Source organism: Podarcis pityusensis (genome assembly GCF_964106645.2).
Source record: "Podarcis pityusensis genome assembly, chromosome: 11".
NCBI classification, from domain to species: Eukaryota; Metazoa; Chordata; class Lepidosauria; order Squamata; family Lacertidae; genus Podarcis; species Podarcis pityusensis.
Window position 1 is genome coordinate 24,301,735 of NC_138036.1, and position 23,809 is coordinate 24,325,543.

The following is a 23,809-nucleotide window of genomic DNA, read 5'->3' on the forward strand; positions in this document are numbered from 1 at the left end:
TTATATAGCTTCTGCATAGAAATGCCAGAGAATTCCAACAGAAACAGAAGTGGAAATTGATGGTGTTCACTTACTCTTCCCATGTCTCAAATGGAAATCAAACCAGTGAATAGTGATAATGAGTATTCACTGGTGTGTGTGTTCAGTTAGCAAATGATATGTAATTGATTATGGGAGCTTCCCTACTTAAAATGCGTTTCCTGAATGGCCTTTGCATTGAAATTGTGTGGAAAGAATTACATCTTTAAACATGTTAAATTCATAAGTTAGGTAAATTACATAAATAATCATGTACATTTTAGAATAACATAGTATTTGCTGCAAAGCAAACTGCATGGGAACTTTTCTCTGCCAACAGGCTGCCCACCTACTTGGCATGAGACTACTAGCTCTAAGTGACATATGTACACTTTGCACTGGGTATTAATTTTTTGGTTTTAAAACAATTTAAGTTTAACAAGACAGCAAAATTCAAAAGGTCAATTTCCAAAATCCCATGGTCCTTTCTCCTGAATATCAATTGAAAGGATTTATCTGGGCTTTTCTAGAAGTGACTGTAACCATGGCAAATTGCATAATTTTCGTAACGAAGGTTACCGTGTGTTAATTAATTAATTCACAGTTAATGTTAAACCTGCAAACAGACACAAGAGATAGTTCTATATCAAACATGGTCATAGCTTCAAAATTTAAAAATAAAAAGAGAACAATTAAATTCTAAAACAGGTCTTGGCAGAAGCTGGGAAACAGGCTTACTTGAATTTTTAAGAAAAAATATAGTTGATTAGACTAGTACATTAGCCTGAGGACACTACAATTAAATCAGTAATCAAACAATGCAAAACTGTATTTGCAAGGTATGGTACCACCAAAGAGATTGTGAGCGACAAAATCCTTCAATTTTCCCCCTGCACTGCATCAAGTTCATAATTTCCTCAGTGAAGTGGCATGGCAGAAAAAGCAATCCAAAACACAGAATCATAGAAAAGAAATCTGACAGAGAGGAAATCTGAACTGGCCAACACAGACCCAAATCTAACTCCACTAGATACCAGTCCACCTGCAGGACTTTTAATAGGGAACACTTTTCTATCTCAACACTATTATTACAACTAGAACGGATAACGGGAAATATTATAGCATTTCAGCTCCCAAGTTTATCAATATGTTATCAATGAGCACAGCCACACTGATCAGCCTCATCCCTGATCCTGCATGTGCCCCCCTTGATATCTGCAAATATAGCACTGTAGCCTAGAAGCCCTCATGCATATAGTTATTTGTGCAAAGGCTTCCATAAAACCTGTGGGAAAACAGTATCCATGTTGTACATTTCTAGCATTCAAAGCACTGCAACACACATTGGCCTGGCCTGCAGGTAACACAAAACCAAACGATGGCTTGGTGTGCCTGCTAAGCTCCTCTCACACCTGTAACAAGTGAGGGAAACATCAGGAGGCCCTCAGAGCTGGACCTCAGTGTCTGGGCTGAACGATGCGGTGACACGCCTTCAGGTATACAAGGCCAAAGCCACTTAGGGCTTTGGGAGATAACCCATGAGCCCAGGTTCTGATGCAATATTGAGCCAAATCATGGCTCATCTCCTGGCAGCACCGCAACAGAATTGAGTGAAAGGAGCAAATCAGCCACGATTTTCTCGGTGTGCACCAGCCTACTTGTTCTTTCACACTAAGCCATGGGTTTGACTTAGTGTTATGTGTGAAGGAGGCAATTACAGTGGTACCTCGGGTTACAGACACTTCAGGTTACAGACTCTACTAACCCAAAAATAGTACCTCGGGTTAAGAACTTTGCTTCAGGATGAGAACAGAAATTGTGTGGCGGTGGCATGGTGGCAGTTGGAGGCCCCATTAGCTAAAGTGGTGCTTCAGGTTAAGAACAGTTTCAGGTTAAGAACGGACCTCCAGAATGAATTAAGTTCTTAACCCGAGGTACCACTGTATTTCAGGGGCTTCTAATAAGTCTGAGCTGTGGTGTGTTGGAAATTAATCACTGCAAGCTGCTTACATTGTGGTATTGTTTATTACATTTTTATCCCTGCCCTTCTTCCAAGGAGATTGGAAACAACAACAAAGGTTTCCCTCTACCACCTCCCCGCCATTTTATCCTCACAATTACCCTGTGAGGCTGAGAGATTATGATACCTCAGAGTCATGCAATGAGCTTTGTGGCTAAGTGAGGATTGAAACCCAGACTGTTGTCACCGCGCTAACACCACCACCACAATGGCTGTCTTCATCATAGCCTGGGATACCTAACTGCAGCCAACGTGAAAGTTTCAAAACAAGAGCCTTGTGTTTCTCCAAGACGGCTTTGGATAGATCCAGAAATAGCTTTAATAGCACTATATCATGAAATATGACAAAACATTTTCTTTATACAATAAATTGTTTATATCAAAGCAGGGAAAATACAGCCAGCTATTTTTCTGGCAGAGAAGAGACTGTCCTGAGAAAGTATACTCCCCAAAGCAGAAAGAGATAAACAAAAAAGCAGATACATTTGTGATTAATGTGTGTGTGTGTGTGTGTGTGTGTGTGTGTGTGTATTTTTTTCAAAGAAAGCGTTAAGCTGCAAAGAGATGAAAGAGGATTCAAGAGAAAGAGATCGCTGAGCTCATTTGAAGCAAATGACGCTGAATTTTCTCCAGATAAAAAGCAGGCCTAAGTGGAAACTCTTAAGGCAGATATACATACCTCAAGCCTTTATTTCAAACCAAGTGTTGGTTTACAGGATAGTATTTCATAGGATTTTGCTTTACCCGCACTATAGAGTTTGTAATACATTTATAAACAACCCTCCAGCTTAATAAAACTTCCAGATCAGATATCAAATACAGAAACTTTCAGTCCCTTTTTCCTTTTGTGTTGGGCCTTTCAGATGGCAAGGCTGATGCCAGGAACTATCTGGTCATCTGTAAACTACTCTGGAAATCTTTTTCAGCCAAAGGGTAGAATTAAAATGCTTTATTTTATTTTTTAATAAAAAAAAGTTTTAGGTAAATTAATCAAAGTGGAAACAGCAGTGCATTCTATTGACTCAACAGAAATATATCTGAGCAACAAAAACAGTAAAAATAAAGTACTGATTACTGGTTAAAACCAGCTTCGGTGGCACATGCTAGAAGGCCGGAGGCCTACACAAATAAAAAGTTATTTACCTTGAATAAAAAACGTGCACCAAATTTGGCACTTGGGGGAGTATCACACAGGCGGGATACCATAGCTGAAAAATGGCAGGGGTCATGTGACAATTGCAGAGATGTTATGCCTGCAAACCTAAGACATTGCAGACGCTGCATTCTATTAAGATGGACCATCATCAGAGCCCGTCACCACAGGTAGAAAGCCTGGAACAGCAGAGCAAGCAACAGGGCAAAAAGTTAGCTTTGACCAAAGCATTGAGTACAATCCTCAAACCCACCAAGAGGCACATAATAAGCAATGCAGGCACCCATATGCCTTTCACTCCTCCAGTTCATCCAGAGTAGGCTTCCTCCAGCTCGGCCCTCCAGATGTTTTTTTGGCCTACAACTCCCATGATCCCTAGCTAGCAGGACCAGTGGTCAGGGATGATGGGAATTGTAGTCTCAAAACATCTGGAGGGCCGAGGTTGAGGAAGCCGGATCCAGAGCAATGCCTAGAATCCCCATTTGAGACCAAGTCCAAGAAGCAAACTTCCAATGACTGCATACCCCCCAAAAGTATAATTTATTCCTATACCTGTTTAAACAAGCACTGGCAAAGAAAGGGGGTGCAGTAGGTGAAGCCTTCCCCGGGTGTCATCCCTGAGGGGGGTGACATTGCCGTGCCACCCCCTGGGATGCTTACTGTGGGCGGCGCTACCCTAGCAGTCTCGCCAAGCCCCCACCAGTGCACAGCATGTGCGCCACTCCGGGTGCCGGAGCAGCTAGCTTATGGTTACCAGATGTCCCCATTTCCTGGGGAGAATCCCTGGATTTAAAAATCTGTCCCCGGAGAAAATCCATCCCCAGGATGTCCCTGGATTTCATTTAACGTCCCCGGATTTTTATTTTAAGTGTTGCAGATTTATTAGTAGGGAATGAATGTTGCGTGATTGGTTCAACGGCACAAGACACATCATATGGGGACTTCCGGCGAGGCAAAATGGCGGGCGCCACGGCAGCAGGCAACTCCTGAAGCCAGCCAGAGCCAACTACACTACCAGGCTGGCTCTGGGCTGCTGAGACTGCCGCTGCCATTGCTGAGGGGGAACCAGGGATGCCCAGCATGCCAACTGGGGGAGCCTTTGACCCCCGCCCCATGACCCAAATCGAGCCTGGAGCGAGAGCGCCTGGCCACCCAGCCAACTGCCCAGTGGTGCTCTGGGGCCGGGAGAACCCTGGAGCCAACGCAGGGAGAAGGAGAAGGAAGGAGAGAAAAGAGGGGAGCCCTGACCTTGCCGCTGCCGCCTATGAGAGGAGGTAGGAGAGCACCGGGAGGGCAAGGACATGTGGCCGAGCCCAGGCCCGACCTGAGCCTACTCCATGGCAGCTAGCACTCCAAGAGAGCAGGCTGGGGCCCAGAGGAAGGCCATGCAACAGAGGAGACCACAGAAGAGAAGATGTTACTTCTTTTTTTAAAAAAATAACAACTTTTTAAAAATAACTTTTTCTCTTTTTTTTTTTTTTAAAAATGTCCCTGGATTCTTTGAAAAAAAATCTGGTAACCTTAAGCTAACTCCACCTCTGTGAACAAGAATTGTTTCTGTGGCAGGCTAGCAATAACTGCTTGGGGAAGAGGTTGCAAAATGGTTCAACAGGTTGAATAGGAAGCACTGTAGCAATGAAAGATAGATTTCAGTGTCTGTGTGACCAGAAACATTCCCTGCAAAAACTTTCCAAAACAGTCTCTGTCCGAGTATCTATTTTCTAACCAGTAAAGTGTCACTCTCACATTGCCAATGTTTATAAGTGCTGCAAACATGACCCTAAACATGCTAATGATGGAAAAAGCATTAGATTTTCTACTTTGCCTTGAAGAGAGACACTAGAGATGCTTTTTAAAAAGAATCTCATTTATCCAAGCCCAATTATCTAGTCTAGTATCCCAAAAGGCCTCTGCAGTTGGCAGTCCAGATGTGGATACACAGTACATAGCCAAAACCATAGCTATGTATGCAACAAAGTTCAAATCACGAAAGGGATACCATGAATGAACCAAAGCGTGGTTTTGCATTCCTCCCTTCTTCGAACATTTAGAAGCTCCAACAGAGCTTTATGGGGCCAGTTTTTTTCTTCTGGGCCCCACCCACACTAAAGCAGCATTATTCTACTTTAATCAGCCATGGCTTCCCCCAAAAAAATCTTGGGCAGTTTAGTTTCTTAAGGGCCCTGAAAGTTGTCAGGAGGTACCTGACAATTCTCAGAGCTACAACCAATCCCTCTTTCCTAAGAAACTCTGGGAAACAAAGGTATATTCATTGCTTTATCTGGTTCTATTTGCAGATGTCTAATCAGGATAGTAACTGAGGAAGTTGAAGGCACTGTATTGTGGTGGCTCTGCTCCTACCTATGAGGTCATTACTAGAAAACAGCACTAGGTGAATATTGGTCAAACATGTGGTTTTTGAGTTGTGGGGTTCCCACAGGCATCCCTTCTGTCTCCTCTGCTCTTCAACATCTATGTGAAACTGCTGGGAGCTGTCGTCCAGGGATCTGGAGCATGGTGTTGTCCAGCACTGCCCAAGATTTTTTTGGGGAAGCCATGTTGTCAGTATCCTGATGACACACAGCTCTATCTCTCCATTCCATCTGACTCAGGAGAGACTGTGCAGGTGTTGGGCCAATGTCTGTAAGCAGTGAAGGACTGGATATAGCCAATAAAGCTGAATCTTGATATGATGGAGGTGCACTGGCTGGAGGGAATTAAGTGAACAACCTGTTCTGGGCGGGGTGCCACTGCCAGGAGCTGCCTGGGTTGCACTGACAGGTGACAGGACTTTCTCAGGGATGGTTCCCTGTTTGTGGAATGTCCTCCCTGGTGGGATAGGCCTGTTTCCCTCACTAATTTTTAGGAAGAAACATTCCTGTTCACCTAGGTATTTAGGTGGCTGAAAGAGACTGTTCCCAGCTATCTTAAATTTATTAACTGTGAAGGTATGCAATTATTTTACATGTTTTTAGGTGTTCTTAATGCCTTTAAATGTTTTCGGATTTTTAAAAATTCTTTAAAAATGTTCTAAACATGTTTTGAATAGCATTTTCCACCAGTTTGCTACGCTGGGCTCCTTTGGGAGAAAGAGCGGGACAGAAATTCAATAAATAAATAAATTTCCTAGAAAGCGTAAAATGCAAAAGGCACCATGCTATGATCCAATGATCTAGATAAGCCCTAAAAGCATCAATCATGGTGCAGGCTTGGCTGATTCACAAGCACATGTTGATAGCATCTATCTGCAAAGCTCGTTTCACTGCCATTGCAAACTCTCTAATGACAGAGTTACAGGCGTAGCTTCATAAACGGCTGCATTAGCTATCTTGAAGGCATGCAGAATAGTTTGTATATATTGTAACCCATCTAATAAAAACTGGGTTACGTCTGCCGCGCTCTCCCTCCCCTCTTGATACATTCATGCTGAAAACTGCCCCATGCATCTGTCCCTTGGAAGCGGAGGACTAAATGTAACATTTTGGACAGCAAAAAATGTGCAAGGGAAATACAAAGCAATGCAAGCAACGCATCGTACCAGGAAATGAAGTTCGTCCGAAGGGTGAAAAACATTTAGCACAAATCTTACTCGATTACGGACTCTTGAAATGCAAAGAGAGAACTAAAACTTCTTCAACCATTTACAGTCATCAAAGCAGAAGGACTGAAGTAGATATATTTGCTAACCTGGGAACACAGGATTTCAAGTTGCAGGCTACATTTTCTGTTCCACCAATGCACTGGGGGAGGTGTTTGTGGAAAGGGAGAGAATCACTAATCAAGAAACTGCCCGGACTCTGATCTATGCTAAAAGAAAGTTCCACAACTGCAACACAAACAGAGACTTTCCCTGTTTTAAAAATTCCTGGAAAGCATTATGAATATTGGTTTCTCTTAGTAATGGTTGTGAGAACATGACACACTGGTGGTTTCCATACAAAATTCCATAAAATAATAACTGCAATAATAGCATGGCCCAACTATATTTGCCACAAGTAGAGATGGAGGACAAAATTGATTTTGTTTGCATTTTAATGAAAAACTACCAGGTTTGCACTTCTCGAATGAACATGTGAACCAAGAAACAGCCTCCAAATACCTTAGAGAACTGAAATTGCCCAGTTTGTCCATGCCTAGCCAACAACAACAAAAAACAACCACCCCAGACCACTTTCTGTTCTACTGTTTGGAAGGGAAGCCAAATGCCTGTGCAGCATCTTAAAATCTCTGCAGCACCTGGCAATATTCAAAAGCCAATACAGGAATCCATGGGATACTTTCATTAAAGTGCAAGGCACTCTTAAGCATGGTTTATAAAGAAGTGAGCCCCATTGTATTCTGTTAGACTTACTACCTTGTAAACATGATTGCGACTTCAGACATATACTGGAAATCCCAAGCAGCAGTTTCCATAGTTTTTTAATTGTTATTTTAAGTTCCTCCTAATTTATTACTTAAAATCAGGCTGATCACTATACTAGGTATCATACAGAAGTTAAGAGGCATGGCCTCACCTGTGGGTTTACAATGAAATAATTGGTTCTACAGTGGTACCTCCGGTTAAGAATTTAATTCCTTCAGGAGGTCCATTCATAACTTGAAACTGTTCTTAACCTGAGGTACCACTTTAGCTAATGGGGCCTCCTGCTGCCGCCGCGCGATTTCTGTTCTCATCCTGAAGCAAAATTCTTAACCCAAAGTACTATTTCTGGGTTAGCAGAGTCTGTAACCTGAAGCATCTGTAACCCGAGGTACCACTGTATCTAAAAGCCTTGCAGTCTGCTCCTCAGAAGTAAGTTCAATGGAACTTAGCCACAAGGAGGAGCGCATAAAATTGCAGCTCAAATTCTGAAGTGCTCGTGGCATTTAGTTTTCTATAAAAAGGGGTGAGCACAAAGTAGCGTTTCAATAAAAAAAAGTTGCTTAAGGCTTCGCCATGAGCTGGTAAAGACTATATATTTAAAAGAAGAAACTTGGGAGGGGGGGTGTTTATTGTGGCTTTTTAAAAATCATTCGGTGTCTGGAGCCCTCTCCCAGTAATCTCATTGAGCGCTCATAAAGAAAAAGGAAATACAGTTCCTTCCTAACACATACTTTATGTGTCTTCAATCCAAAGCAGCATCTGCATGGAAAAGTCACAAATACTGCAATCTCATCCCTTTCTAATAAGTGAAAGAGAGCACAGACATAGAATCAAACACGGCACCATTTCCAAAATAAATACAGCAATGGATTGCAGTTCAACTGCACATAGTAGACAGACTTAACTCTCTAGGGACTGAGAAGCGCAAAGTTAATTCAGAGGCAACGCAGTCCCTCAGCCACTAAAGTTGTCACTTATGCTAATGTGGTATTGCCCAATTACAGGAGCTCTTGCTTAAAGTGTGCAATTAACGCAAGGGTTTAAGAAATCAGAGTTACTCACAGAATCGTCCTGGAGATGCAACAGCCAGCTTTTCTTACAACAGGAAATTCCAGTGCAACATCATGTACGATGCAGAACCGACAGGAGTCAGGAACAGACGGGCCCCTGGGATTACGGCAGTCCCAAGACGCGTGCTAGTGCATGCCGAACTATAATTTATGAAACAGAGCTCGTTTAATCAGCCAATCGGTTGGCTTCTCCCTAACAAGTCTAACTGGCTCTGAAGGGCAGAAAGCACTGCAACAGAACAATAAAAAAGAGACGATATCCCACACGCTAAGCTGCTTAGCGTGGAATTGCTTTCTGTGACAGGAGTCTGGTGGGGGAGGGAAGCAGTCTCTCCCATTCTCCCTCTCTTTTTAAAACAGAGTAACAGGTGATCTGCTTCCATGTAACAAAACAGCTGGAAATCTGAGCTCTGGATTTAATTTGAATCACATGTGCGAGGAAGTATCATAGCAGTACTGTTCTCTCCCCACTTTCCTCCAGCCCACCACAAATATCCAGCTCTCCCTTTTTGTATGCTGTTACAGAAGAAACAGCCAAAGCATCCATTTTTTGCTGAATTGCCGTACTGCTGGCCATTTAAAAACACGCGCGCACACACATTATCACATTCTTTTATCTGCTCTTTTCAGCACCCTTGTTTCCAGGAAGAAGATGGTCAAATCTAAATTCTGTGAATAGGAGGATGGTTTAATTTTTAATTTTCACAGAAGGCTCTGGCTCAACCTTGATGATGCCTTCCTACAGCAGATTACCAAATATTCAAAAAAGGAGAGATTTAGTAGTTATGGGAGGCTTCAACTACCCCAATATCTGTTGGAACTCAAACTCTGCCAAAAATGTAAATTCCAGCAAATTCCTCCAGCGCCTCAGCAACAATTTCATTTCCCAGAAAGTGGAAGAAGCAACAAGAAGGTCATCTATCTTGGACCTAGCCCTCACCAAAAGGGGGCAACTGATTGATGAAGTAAAGGTAAAAGGTAAGATTAAGGCCAGTCAAGGTTAAGTCCAGTTAAAGGCAACTATGGGGTTGTGGCGCTCATCTCACTTTCAGGCCGAGGGAGCCAGCGTTTGTCCGCAGACAGCTGTCTGGGTCATGTGGCCAGCATGACTTTACCGCTTCTGGTGCAACAGAACACCATGACAGAAACCAGAGCGTATAGAAACGCTATTTACCTTCCCGCTGGAGCAGTACCTATTTATCTACTTGCACTGGCGTGCTTTTGAACTACTAGGTTGGCAGGAGCTGGTGCAGAGCAATGGGAGCTCACCCCGTTGTGGGGAGTCAAACCACCGACTTTCAGATTGGCAAGCCCAAGAGGCTCAGTGGTTTAGACCACAGCACCACCCATGCCCCTCAAGTGGAAGTGGAAGTACTGTGAACCATGGGAGGAAGTGATTGTGTGCTCTTGGGTTTCATGATATAAAGGTAAGGAAGAGTAGTCTGGACTTTAAGAAGGCTGGTTTCAAAAAGCTGAAGAACTATTGGGTGAGATCCCATGGTCAGAAATACCCAAAGAGAAGGAAGTCCAAGATGGATGGATGTTTCTTAAAGGTGAAATAATGAAGCCCCAAGGCCAGACCATTCCAACAAGTGGGGGGGGGGGCATCCAAAGAAACTGGTGTGGTTGCATAAGAAGCTTACAGATGAACTGAGATTTAAGAAAGCCATGTACAAGAAATGGAAAAGAGGGGAAATGGTGCCTGGAGTGGTAAAGCAAGAATGGAGAACCAGCAGCCTTCCAAATGATGAACGGCAACTCCCATCATCCCATCATCATGCTAGCTGGGGCTGATGGAGTCCAACAATACCTGGAGGCCTACAGGTTTTCCCATCCCTGTGGTAAAGCTACATATCCACTTCAGATTACAGATGTGGAAACTGATCAGTTTAACCGTTTCCCATTTTGCTTAAGAAAAAGATACTCTGCCATTCCTACGAAGTTCAAGGTGGCTTAAGAGGACCAATAAAATGACAAATATCTAAAAAGCAATGCAGCAGCAACTAAAGCACCACCATAGCCAAGTTCCCCAGATCATGTTTGATGGTTTTAAAAGCTTCTCAGAGGTCCAGGAATTCAGTAGGCTTCTTCACCCCACTGTCCTCCCAGTGGGAGCCATCTATCAGCGTGACCAACCCAAAGCAGGTTAATGCCAAATCAGAAACTGAAATTGGACTGATGTGGATACAGGGTCTTCTGGGAGGGTCTGAATTATTATAAAACTCCCTGCACTTATGAAACGTTTTTACTTAGCCTTCCTCCTGACATGTTAGTTTTCTCAGAGGAGGATTGTCTGTGGAGCAGGAGTCAGTCATATGCAGTGCTATTTGGTGCCAGAAGTCACCATGAATGCCTTCCTTGTTCTCTTATAATGGCAATGGCACCCACCTGAGAGGTGCTGGAAGTTCCAGCTGAAAAAAGCCCTAGTCATATGTTTCGCCCAACCTTCAGTTTGTACCCCCCCCCAAAAAAAAGTCTCAAAGCTCAATATTAGAAGTTCAGTCAATACAGATCCAATTTCACCCAAGCCCCACAAATGATCCGCTTGTACAAATGCCATCTATAACTCACTGCCCTGGCACCAAACGAGACAGGAAGGATGGAATATCCCAACATCTACATCAGGGCAATGTTTCAAAAACGTGGCATTCTACTGACATAAAAGGAATGTTAGCATTGGCACTTAGAATAGCTTAGAATCATAACCTTTCAGAGAAGCAACGACGTACAACGGTCTTGATTGTGGACAAATGTTCCTTGTGAAAGCTGCAGAAAAGCCAGCTGGACCACCTCCCAAGCCACCACTGTTTGATTTTGAAAGCATGCTTACATCTTTGCCAACACAGGCTTTTAAAATAAACTTATAATGCCCATATCTTCTGGCTGCCCAGTTACCTATAGATTAGCAGTTTTTCATCTTTTGCATTTCCAGAAATCTCTGCCCTTCTGTAGCACACTGAGCCATCTGGGCTCCCTTGTTAAATTAATTCCTTGTCCTACAGGCACCTTTCATATAGCACACTCTTCTTGCTTCTGTTTGAGTCATGTCTGTAATCTGGATGATTAGAGGATGCACACTTCCATTAGAGAGACTAATCTGTTGTGAACATCTGGGTACAGGAGATCCTGATTAACTATAGGGGTTTGAGCATCACAGTCTCTGTATCTCTCCACATCCCTATAAGTTAAAATTTGCTCAATGCAGGGGGACAGGGACAGGATGAACAGCCTGAAATATAAGTAGAACAGCACATACTCTGCATGCATAAAGTACCAAGTTCAATCCTTGACATCTCCAGGTAGAGATGGGATAAACTCCTGTCTGAAACCCTGAAGAGTCATTACTGGTCAGTGCTGGCAAAAACAAAGAAACAAACCACTAGTTGATCCAATGGTCTGATAACTTCCTGTGTAGATCACCAATAAAGATTGTGATCTATCTTGAAGTGTAGTTATTCTCCAGCAGTACAAACAGCGGAAACATATGCTGTACTCGGTTCCAGATTGTGAGAAACTTAATTGGTCTACCAAGCATTGCCAAAGTATAGTGGATGGAAAACAAATTTCCCTAAGTTGCCCACCAGGCAACAGGAAGATGCTACTCTATACAATGATTAAGGGGCCACATTACATGGTGAATCTGAATCTCCAGGTTCAGTTTTCATCAGGTACAAAGACATTATGAGAACTTAAACCATCTTTGAAATATGCCAGTTAAATTGTATGAATCATCCCTCTATATCATCCTTTCCCATGTCAAACACCCAACTCTTTAGAGGCTGAGAATCTGTATCTTCCAATGTCAACATCAATTCACCTTACTGTTCAACCCTGGGTATGTTTACATCTACTAAGTGACATGGATCTTATTGGGAGTTACTTCCATGTAAACATGAAAATAGGTGCAGCCCCAATTTTACACATTTTAGCCGGACCAGCCCAAGACATTTTGCTGCCTGAGGCAAAGGAAGAAATGATTCCCTCACACAACATTCAACGTGTAGAAACCGAAGGAACTGGCAGTTGAGTCTTACTTAAAAATGCCCTTTGTTAATTTAGGGTGCTTCCAGATGGGGACTTCAAACAGTAGATGGGCCACACAGATTCAATTTTCCTGTGGGTGCAATTGGCACATTAACCTCCACACATTTTTCAGTCTTAATGTTAATGGCTATTCTTCCACTTGCCATCCACACAAGTTGACAGAACGTATTCATGATGTGGGAGACTGAACCTCTCTCCCACTTTTTCCCCATTCTAGGCATGCACAAACTACAAAGGTGTGCATGCACCTTTTTAAAAATAATCATCATCATCCCCAGGAAGTGTACAAGACAAAATGTTACCAGCATGCTTCACAATAGGCAAAATGGAGGGCTTTGGGGAGGAGGGGGTGATACTGTAGCAAAAATAGATTTATTGCATTTCATTGGTTTTTATTTCCTTTCCAATCATCCAAGCAGGAAGCATCTTAAACACTAAATGATAGTACTGAAATAATTATTGGTAAGAGATCCAGGGGGAACCATGAAATTATAGGCCAGTTAGTTTAGCATCTATTCCAGGAAAACAGAAGGGAAAATATAGCACGACCCTCCTTTCTTCCAAGAGGGCTGCTCCCAATTGATCTTGGCAACTCAACAACTTTGCCACAGGTGGGGCTGTTCTTCAAGCTAGCCAGCAGGTTCTCCATGAGAGATGTGGATCTGGCCAGCAAACTGCGGACAGAGGGAACTCCTTGGTAGGATTGCTAAGTTAAATTTATCTTTTTTAACTTTTAAACACAGAAGGCTTTTAAACAAACTAAGGCTCTTACTCATAAGTAAGAAAGAGATCTTTATTCAGGAAGGCCACAGTACAGATTCAGTAGCAGACGCAGAGCTGAAGAATTACAGTTAAAAGTGAAATTATCAAATATGTCCCAGTAAGGTTCCCTGACCTTCCTGCCAAGCCATTAAAGACGAGGCATGGCGTCATCACTCACAAGAGACTCTTGTCCTGGGAGAATGTTGGGATTGCAAACATGCACTATGTCAGGGAGTGTGGGTCTGTTCCCATCAGTGAAGGCAACGCCTGGTTCTGATCAAAGCACTGTAATGGGTAAACTACAGTTCCCAGGATTCTTTGGGGGGAGCCGTGATGGGTATAAATGTGATTTAAGCATATGGTGTGGATGTGACCTAATCCATGTACAGTGGTATCTCGGGTTACATACGCTTCAGGTTACAGACTCCGCTAACCCAGAAATAGTGCTTCAGGTTAAGAACTTTGCTTCAGGATGAGAACAGAAATCGTGCTCCGGCAGCGCAGCAGGCCCCATTAGCTAAAGTGGTGCTTCAGGTTAAGAACAGTTTCAGGTTAAGAATGGACCTCCAGAACGAATTAAGTACTTAACCTGAGGTACCACTGTATAGTCAAACTGTCCCCATTACCTGGGGATTGTTAAATCACTATCAGTTTACATCCAGGAAAGCTTTTTTGGTGTGTGGTGGGGAGATGCCTATTTGATTTTTTTCTCAGTGTTGCTGGACTACAACTCCCAGCAGCCTCAGCAGGTGTGGCCAGGGAAGATGGACATCTTAGAGTGGCTGGGGCTACCTAGCCAGATGGACAGGGTATAAATAGTAAAGTTGTTGTTAGTTCAGCAATGCCTGGAGAGCATTCACAGGTTCCCCACAAAGGCTTTAGATGTTTTCCAAGAAGCATGGGGCCATTTAACTGTGAACAGGTCACAATTTGAACTTTTCAAATATACATTCCCAAAGAAACCAGAGGCTTTCTTTTTAGGGATAATAGGAGATGAAGTGAGAAAAGAAGACTGTAAATTATTCTTGTATGCCACGACTGCCGCAAGGATTCTTGTGGCCCAAAAGTGGAAATCCCAAGAGTTACCAACCCTAATGGAGTGGCAGGCAAAATTATTCAAATATGTTGAATTGGCAAAAATGAGCTATAAAATTCAAGACCAAAAAGTGACAAAGTCTGAGGAGGAGTGGAGTAAATTTGTTGTGTACATACAAATTAACTGTAGAAGTTTAAAAACTGTAGCAGGGCTAACATAAATCTTGTGATGTATATAGAATGTAATTAAGAATCTGCAGGAATGGATGTAAATTGGGAAAACCAAAGCAGGGAAGGAGGGAAGTCTTGGCACGAAAATGTGCAGGGTAAATAAGAAGACAAAAAAGGTTGAATGTAAAAGTTTAAGTTTTATTTAATTTTGTTTTGTTTTGTTTGTGAAAATCAATAAAAAGTATCTAATACAATCATCTGGGAATATGTTTAAAAATGACTAGCATAGAGGCACGAAAGACCCTCATGAGGAGCTTCCACTCACATAGTTGAATGGTTTAGAGATGTGTCCCTGATAAGGCTGACATACACACACACTCCCCCCCAAAAAAACCCACAATAAATTGGATGGCAGGGCACATGTTTTGAAGGAACAATGCTCAATTGTTGGACTGAGAAAGATCTGGTGAGCTGCTGCCAGCCTGAGTGGACAGTACTAGTCTACATGGGCAAACACTCTGGCCTAGCATAAGACAGATTCATACACTGGCTGCTGTGGTGTGCTGCAGACACACATATTGTGGCATGGGCTTTTCTAAACATTTGTAGGGACAAATCAGAAATTTGTTTCAGCTGCATTTTAAACCTTATTGATTCACCAACCTGTGACTTACATGCAGATCAGAATGCAGCTATAAACTGGATTACACACTTCTCTGAAACTGCATCACAAAATTCAGTTACAATGAGAAAGCTTATTTTTAGGAGAATTTAAGTATGAATTTTCCATACTTTAAAAAAACCCCACAATAAAACCCAGGGTGGAAAAGACTGAGCAGATGTGAAACTGAAATAGACAGATCCCTCAGTATCCATCAGATGCTAGCCTTGTATTTCTGCTGAGTTTGCCATACAAGGTCTCAAAATATTCAATGGTAATTAATTTTATGTCCATTTGATACAGCAGGAAGCCAAGACATCAGAGGTTTACACAATTAGACCACAGATCAGCCCAGAATTGCTATGGCACATATTAAGCATATAAGATCCAGCACCACACCGGAATAATTTGAAGTCCACTAATTTCCCCTATACGTTCAAGTTTAAATATTGAATATTCTTCAATATATGACAAGCTTGGAAATGTTTCCCCCCAGTGTCTGTAAGCAAAAAATCCACATTAAAGGACTTGAAGCAGAAATACACTGCTGTTAAATAGCTGTGAAGAAGGCTTAATAATTTAGCCTGCTGTTTTGCCAGATGCTTGAAGGACATAAAAGATCTTTATGTGATTGCCAGAACTCTTCTCTCCACACACAAAACAGAAGGAAGGAAAGTATGTGAGGAATCAAGACATGTCATGGCTTCAGCAGCCTTCACACAACCTGATACCATCCTGACGTTTTGGACACCAGTTCCCATAATTCCCAGCCACCATGGCCAGGGCAGCAGGTTGATGAAGGCTAGAGTAATGTCAAATGCAGAAGAATCTGAATACTACAACAGAAATGCAATGGTGAGTAGGGATTTGCGCTGTGAGCACAAGGAAGCACCAGAGAGGTTTCCCCCTCCACATGACTAGCAGCCTGGTGCCAAATGCTGGCCGAGGGAGCTCTAATGCTGACGACAGTGAGGATACCAGCTGTGCTTTACAAGATACGATTTGGGGATTGGACCCACGGATATGGATTGTTCGTCTTCCAAGCAAGCATCCAGATTTGCCTGCTGTCGGTTCCAAAACAGAAACACAAAATGCCAACGGAGCATGAACTTTCTCTGTGTACTTTTTTAATGCTGCTGAGACCACAAGGACAGTCTGATGCTGCAAAGGTCCCAGTCCATGGTGGGTTGGCGGTGCTAGCACATACTACAAGGGATGGATGTAAACTGAGAGCCAGCTGTTTTGTGCAGCTGAAGAATTACCATATTTTTCCATGTATAACACGCCCCCATGTATAAGACGACCCCTATTTTTTGAGACCGCAACAAAAAAAGGGGGGGGGGATTGCCCAAAGTTGTTCAGCCTTTTTTGGGGGGTGGAGATTGCCCAGAGTTGTTGAGCCTTTTGTGGTGGAGTCACTGCTGCCAATCGCTCTACAGCCTGCCCACCACTGCAAATCGCAGGCATCGCCGCAGCCACCAATCATCTGCACATTCGCCACCAAAAGTCCACCTGCCCACTTGCCGCAACCACAGCCGATTGCACGCCTGCCTCGCCGCTGCGATAAATCGACGTCCATTTGCCGCAGCCAATCAGCAGTAGGCCTTGCCGCAGCAACCAATCACACGCCCGATCGCCGTTGCCAATCTCCTGCTGGCTGCTGCTACCAATCTCCCGTCCCCCCTCTGCTATCCATGTATAAGACAACCCATAATTTTTGCCTATTATTTCTATGGAAAAAATATCGTCTTATACACGGAAAAATACAGTACCCTTGCACATTGAGGTGGAATCAGAATTGCAACTGTGGTTCTGCACTGCATCTCATCCAGGGTTTTTATCACAAAGGTGACTTCGCAGGGTCCCCACTACAAGGCAAAAGTGGGACAGCATTACAGAGATGGGACGGGCATCCTTACAGTACAATCTTAACTATGCTCTTTTTTCCCCAATGGTCCTTATGTCCTAAAAAGTTTAGGTGGTTTAAAGCACTCCCTGCACACCTGCAACATGGTTGAAGCTTCTCTTCAATCACTTCCTGAAGTGTTTCCCCTTCTGCCAGACCCTCCACTGCCCCCCCCCCAATGACTTGTGCCATTATTTTTACTGGTCTTGCTCTTCTGCTTTAAACAGCAGCCTGTCCAACGGTTAGCAACGCAGCTGGAGCTTTTTCCACTACTTATTTCCATGCTAGGAAAAGCTATACCTGCTTATTTTCTATGTGGCAGGCTGCTGTTAAAAAGTAATTGAGCAGGGCTATAAAAATAACAACGCAGCAGCGACTGCTCTGGTTAGAAACAAAACAGCATCTGCCAGTAGCCTAAAGATTAACTGGGCAATTGCAGCATGAGAAGCACCTACCTTGTTACGTGCACTTTCAGACGCTCAGGAATGAAAGCCCTTTTCTCCACTAAGCTTCCTTTTACACCCATTGTTTGCATACATCCCGAAAACCCTCTGAGCCCTATTGGCACAAAGCACAGAGCCCCCATGGTATGGTTTTCACTAGCCTTGCCCTTCTAGGGCGGCCACTTGTGCATCACCCCCAACCCCAAAAAAGAGGACACATGAGCAAACCGTTTTCACTAAGCCACATATTGTTGGACTCCCAACATCACATTGACACATAGAACTGTAGAGTTGGAAGGGACCCTCTGAGGATCATCTAGTCCAACCCCCTGCAATGCAGGAATATGCAGCTGTTTCATACAGTGATCAAACCTGCAACCTTGGCATTATCATCAGCATGCTCTAACCAACTGAGCTCTCCAGGCAGCCTGAACCTGATCAAGGATGATGGGAGTCCAATAACATCTGAATGGACACAGGTCCCCTAGCCTGGCATAAGCTAATAGAGTATCTGGATAAAAACAAATAAGAAAAAGACTATAATTTAAACCTAAATATATATCTCAGCATAGCAGAGAAGACTGCAACCAGGTTACCTTTGCATCTGCTTGGTCTGATACCCAGGAATCAGCAACTAGAAGACCTTTGCTCTTCCTTATCTTTCAACTTATGACTGGACAGGCCTTCAAACAGATGACTATTTCATTTAGAGGACTGTCCTCTGTAAAGCAGGGCACATCACCACCCTATTTACATCTGGAAGTTTTCCCTCTGGTCTGCCACAAAGCCCTGCCCCTGAACAAGCCAGCTCCCACTCAGATTGGCTGTTAAAGCCTCGTGAGCATCCCCAATCTCGGCATGACTAGAAAGGAGGGGGGAAACCTCTCCCACCTGCTCCAAAACCAGGAAGGAGCCAACCACCCACTACACCTGCCTTGCTACAATTGCCACCCCCAACAATACCACAAGGACAGGTATTCATTTCACTAAAGTTAACTTATGCTTTTGCACAGTAACGCTGTTTGCTAACCATCTTGAGCACTGTCAAATTATCAAACAGGCTAACCAAGGTCAGGCCTACTGGAATTGGCACAATATGGTGCCCGCCACCCCCAAAATTTCCTGGTATAAGGGCCCTTCTCAGAAGCGCAGGCCCTTTTCAATCTATGACACTGGTTTGGGATTATGTCAGTGCTGAAGTAAAAGAACCGATATTGTGTTACTGTTATTGTAATTGAGCTCCTGTATTGCAACATACAAGATCCACGTCTCTGGGGAGACTGACATGTGTATAAGTACTATTTGGAAGCATTAGCTACTTCAGTTGTTTACAGAATCTAAAAAACGGTCAAGGCTGAAGTGCATCTAAGAAAGGAGTTTAACTGACACGGAACTAGCCAGCAAAACCAGTTGTGTAAAGTTCAGTAAGCCTGATTTGCCAAGTGCCCTGGGATTTGCCAAATACAACAGCTTTCACCAATGGGATCGTGGCAATTGAGACGATGCGTAACAGAAAGGGGGGTGGAATACACAAAAGCAAGTGGAGCTATGCAATTTTTCCATGCTCTCATCCCCCAAGCTCCACAAAGCCTCCCTCACCTAACCAGGTATCATGCAAAACCCTAGCAGAAACCTCGACTATGTACAGCAGCCTTGATTTCAAGTTTATTAGTCTTCTTGCACTTTTTTTTTTGACATGAAAGAAGGGCTATTGATGAACTGAGAACAATGCCATACAGAACCACAACACATTACTTTATAACCTAGCAAACCAAAACAAAGCCCCAATCTCCGAGCAGTGAGAGATTCCAGGTATGCTTACCCAGGGTTCGGTTTCCTTAGAATGAAGTTCGTTCTGTTGTGTGTTTAGGATACAGTGGTACCTTGGGTTAAGTACTTAATTTGTTCTGGAGGTCCATACTTAACCTGAAACTGTTCTTAACCTGAAGCACCACTTTAGCTAATGGGGTCTCCTGCTGCCGCCGCGCCGCCGGAGCCCGATTTCTGTTCTCATCCTGAAGCAAAGTTCTTAACCTGAAGCACTATTTCTAGGTTAGCGGAGTGTGTAAACTGAAGCGTATGTAACTTGAAGCATATGTAACCCGAGGTACCACTGTATATTGTTTTATTTACACATATATACAACCTGAGAACAAGATGGAGGGGCTCTAAGCATTAACACCCCAGGAGATCTTGCTTCCCCATTAAGCTTCCAGGGGAGCCCCAAAGCCCAGTACAGATCAAGAATGTCTCTGTCTCCAGTTTCAGGCCTGCTTCCAACCCATATCAACAGTAGTGGCTTTTGCTCTCCTACCTAACTGCTGAGTGAGCAGAGGTTGGGGGGAAGGCCCACCCATTTGTTCTATGGCACAAAACAACTTCTTTGTTTATGCTACTTAACTAACTAACCAAAAGCATTACCTTAATAGAGGAACTGGCTTGGCAAGCTTGTTCTTATACATTCTACTCTCACAGATACAGGATTCCAATAACTAGAAGGGACTCAGAGTATCATCCAGACTGACCCCACCTCTCAAACTCAGAACAGCGTTATGGTTTAAAATTTTATCATGTAACCCTAGCAAAACAAACAGAACAATATCAAAGTGGCAGTCAAATATGTGTGACAAAACACAACACTTTTTTTCAATAGCATATCCAATAGTGTATATCAGCAAAGCACAGAAATGCATTCCTCATTCATCAATATTCTATATTTTTCAGGCGTTTTCCCACTCACCTTTTCACATCCTGGAAAATGTTAAAGGAAGACAGTTGCTAAAATGAGAGCTTGATGGGATAATTGTTCACCTGTGCTTTTCTGCTGCTTTTCTTCTGAAAATTGCTTGTTTCAGAAAGATGCTCACTGTGCAGGAGTCAATTTGTTTATTGTCTGTGTTGTGATAAAGCACATGCAATGGTGCAGGGGAAAGGAACAAGTTCATAGCTGCAGGAGGGGCCTTCCGCCTTCCAGAGGCAAGAGAGAAAGATGTCACCCCTGGATGTTGTCTGTGTATTTGATAGGATGGCTGGCTGCTGTTAGAAGCTCTAGGCCTCAGTTTTGGTTTCTATTAAAGCAAAGATTAAGTTCCTTTGTTAAGTAGCAGTTCTTACTGAAAGCTTGCCAACCCCTCTGGCTCAACTACAGCATATATTGTTACTGCAAGGTGGTTCTCTTTGTTAGAGTCACTGAGGCAGCTGTAATAATTAAGGAAAAGGAATACAGGTGACTTCTGGTTCTGAGAACCAATCAGAGGCTTGGAAGAAAAGGAAGGCCCAACAAGGCCACAATCACACCATCCATTTAAAATGCTATAATACCACTTTAAACTGCCATGGCTTCCCCCAAAGAATTCTGGGAACTGTAGTTTGTTACGGTGCTGAGAGTTGTTAAAAGGCCCCTATTCCTCTCACATAGTACAATTCACAGAGTTCCCTGGGAAGCAGCATTGTTTGTTAAACCACTCGGGGAACTGTAGCTTTTTAAAAACTAAAAACAAAAAAAAAGTGATTAAGAATGTCAATATGTTGTTTCTGGGAGGGAAGTAAACATATAATACATACAAATAAAATGAATATGCTTTACAGTGCAATCCCATGCATGATTACTTGAAAGCAACCCCACCCCCCTTGTGGCCAGCAGAATATACTTTCATGTAAACGTGGCAAGTTCAGCCTAACTCTCCTACTGAAATCATGGAGTGGCAAAATAGTTAACTTTTGGTTGTTCTGCAGGCTTGGGTCAGTGGATTCTTCTGTAATCTTACTGTCAATGTGACCAGACCTCTGTTATTACATTGCTCCTTACATGAGGAAGATACTTTGGTGGGTGATTTATTTATTTTTATTAAAGTCTTCAAACGTTTATAAACAGGAAAGGAAAAGCATGGTAATTCTTAAAGTGTCTGGAGCCTTCCCTTAAGCCAACTTCTGATGGAGGAATTTTAAAATAAAGATAATGCTTTTGTTTTGCTTTGTAAGCCTTTCCTTATGTCCTGCTCAGTCGTAGGCTGAGCTTCTTCAACAGGAACGTCTGATTGTACTGCATGACATCTGAAAACCAGTTTGGCACCAAAACTCTTGCTTCAACATTCCTCACAGTCTTATACTGCTGGTCAATCTAGCTCAGTGTTGTCCACACTGACTGGCAACAGCTCTCCAACATTTCAGCCTTTTCTGGAGATGCTGAGCCTTGAACCTGGGACATGGCTGATGCTCTACCACTGAGCTACCTACGGCCCTTCCTCTGAAGTCATCATTGCTGCATCTGAAAGGAGTGGTCCAGGTGTGCTTGGGCCTCTCTCTTTGGATCCCAGCCACATCCTCTGTCCCTTATAGGTGTTGCAGTTGAACAGTCCATCCCTTTTGCCTTTAAAATAAATGTTCAGTTAAAGTATCTGACAAGAAGGAGGAAAGGATTCAAGTCTGTTGACCTTTTAAGTATTTATGCTTAATTATAATAAGCCTAGACCTGGAACAAGATCGACTCTTGCATAATGTTTTGTTTTGTTTGGTCTCGTTTCCACAACGTATGGGATGGGTTCCGTGCTGGGTTTCTTTAAATTATATATTATTTTAAAAATAGTCTCAATGGGTGCATTGTCCAAGGACTCCAATATGTGAGTCATCCCTCTCCATTTCTAGATATTTCCTTTCACCTGCTAATAGAGGCAGGTAAGGATTCCAGAGGACTCTCTCTGTGTGGTTTTTGCTCCCTGCTGCTGGATGGGGAGAAGTGGGGTGGACAAGACACCAGAGAGTGGTCTTTTTAAGTACAGACACATAGTAGTTATACAAAGACTCATTTTCAGTGTAAAGGTCTGAAGATGAGTATGTACACAGGGGCTTTGAGATTCTTGCTGAGCCCATTCAAATCTAGAACTGGGGCAGAAATGTGATTCAGTTTTCATTTAAAGGCAAATCTACCTATTACACACTTTCTGAAACAATATACAAACTAGGACACAAACACCCATCAAAATTTGCACTTCTCCAAACAAGTAATGTATTGAATAAAATGCATATACTAGATAAAGCATGCCTTAAAATGCATATATTTATGAAAGTAACAGACGAAAAAGCATTATTTATGAGGAAACTGTAGATTATGCAAAATTGCAAACAAAAATGTATATATTGGGAGAAAAATCACATGAGGGCTTTCATGAGGACTAAAAAAAAAAAGGATTTGAGAAACTGAAATTGACAGATTCACCCATCCTTATAAATCTCAGTGTCAAAGCTAAGTGAAAGATGTGATGTACTTTTCTATGCATATAGCATCACAGGATTACTTGAGAAGGCTGGCTCAGTTTGTAGAGCACAAGATTCTTAATCTCAGGGTTGTGGGTTCAAGCCCCATGTTGGGCAAAAGATTCCTGTAATGCAGGGGGTTGGACTAGATGACCCTCATGGCCCCTTCCAACTCTACAATTCTATGAGAAGTCAGCCTATGGGAATAAATTGCTGCATCTGAAGAGGCCCACCCACATCCATCCCCACTCCACCCCACACAATCTAGATATACGAAAAGGGAGAACCATTTTCAACATTTTGTACTTATCTGGATTCAAATTTCCATCACACTCCATGAGAGAATCGATACTCCAAGATCATAACCAACCAGGGATCAAGGTCACATAGTGTCCATTTGTTTCAATGGGACTCACCCAGGTCATCCTAGGACTGCAATCGCAATGAAAACAGTAGGGCATGCTCTTGAATAAATGCACATAAGGCGGGCCGTAAGGCTCCAATTCTCAAACCATTTTCTTTGTAATCGTCCCAAAGCCCAGTTGCTGCAGCAAATTATTCAAGAGCTGAATTCCAAATGGTTTCTTGTATGTAAAGTGAATGGCTAATAGCAGTGATCAAAAGCAAACTGTCAGTAAGTCTGAGCAATGAACAGTTTTGAATGATGAGGGATGTCCTTTCCTGCTCATAAGTAAGGACTTAAGAAACGTTGATGGAATGCACAATTCATAAATATTCTGACTTTAACCATGAGTTCCTTGTACCAGACAGCCTCTGTCCCTGTTACTATTTCCCCCTTCAACACAAGGTGTAGGATGGGATGGAACATCCTGTTCCATTTTAAATTCAGTTCCCCACATTTCCTCAGCAGTTTACAATTAAAATACAATAAATCCCCATTAAAATATGC

The 23,809-nt window shown here is 42.9% G+C and overlaps 1 protein-coding gene across 2 annotated transcripts in view; it reads right to left on the reverse strand.

Moving 5' to 3' along the window:
- Positions 1–20,465, reverse strand: part of PDE4D (phosphodiesterase 4D) — a 622,159-nt gene extending 601,694 nt beyond the window's left edge. Inside the window, exon 1 of one of the 2 annotated variants that reach the window (XM_080972591.1) lies at positions 20,387–20,465. The gene's annotated coding sequence lies outside the window, so the exon portion shown is untranslated. Of the gene's footprint in view, positions 1–8,616; positions 8,717–20,386 lie in introns of those variants that run through there. The other variant, XM_080972594.1, reaches the window with a different exon arrangement.
- Positions 20,466–23,809: the final 3,344 nt, after the last annotated feature.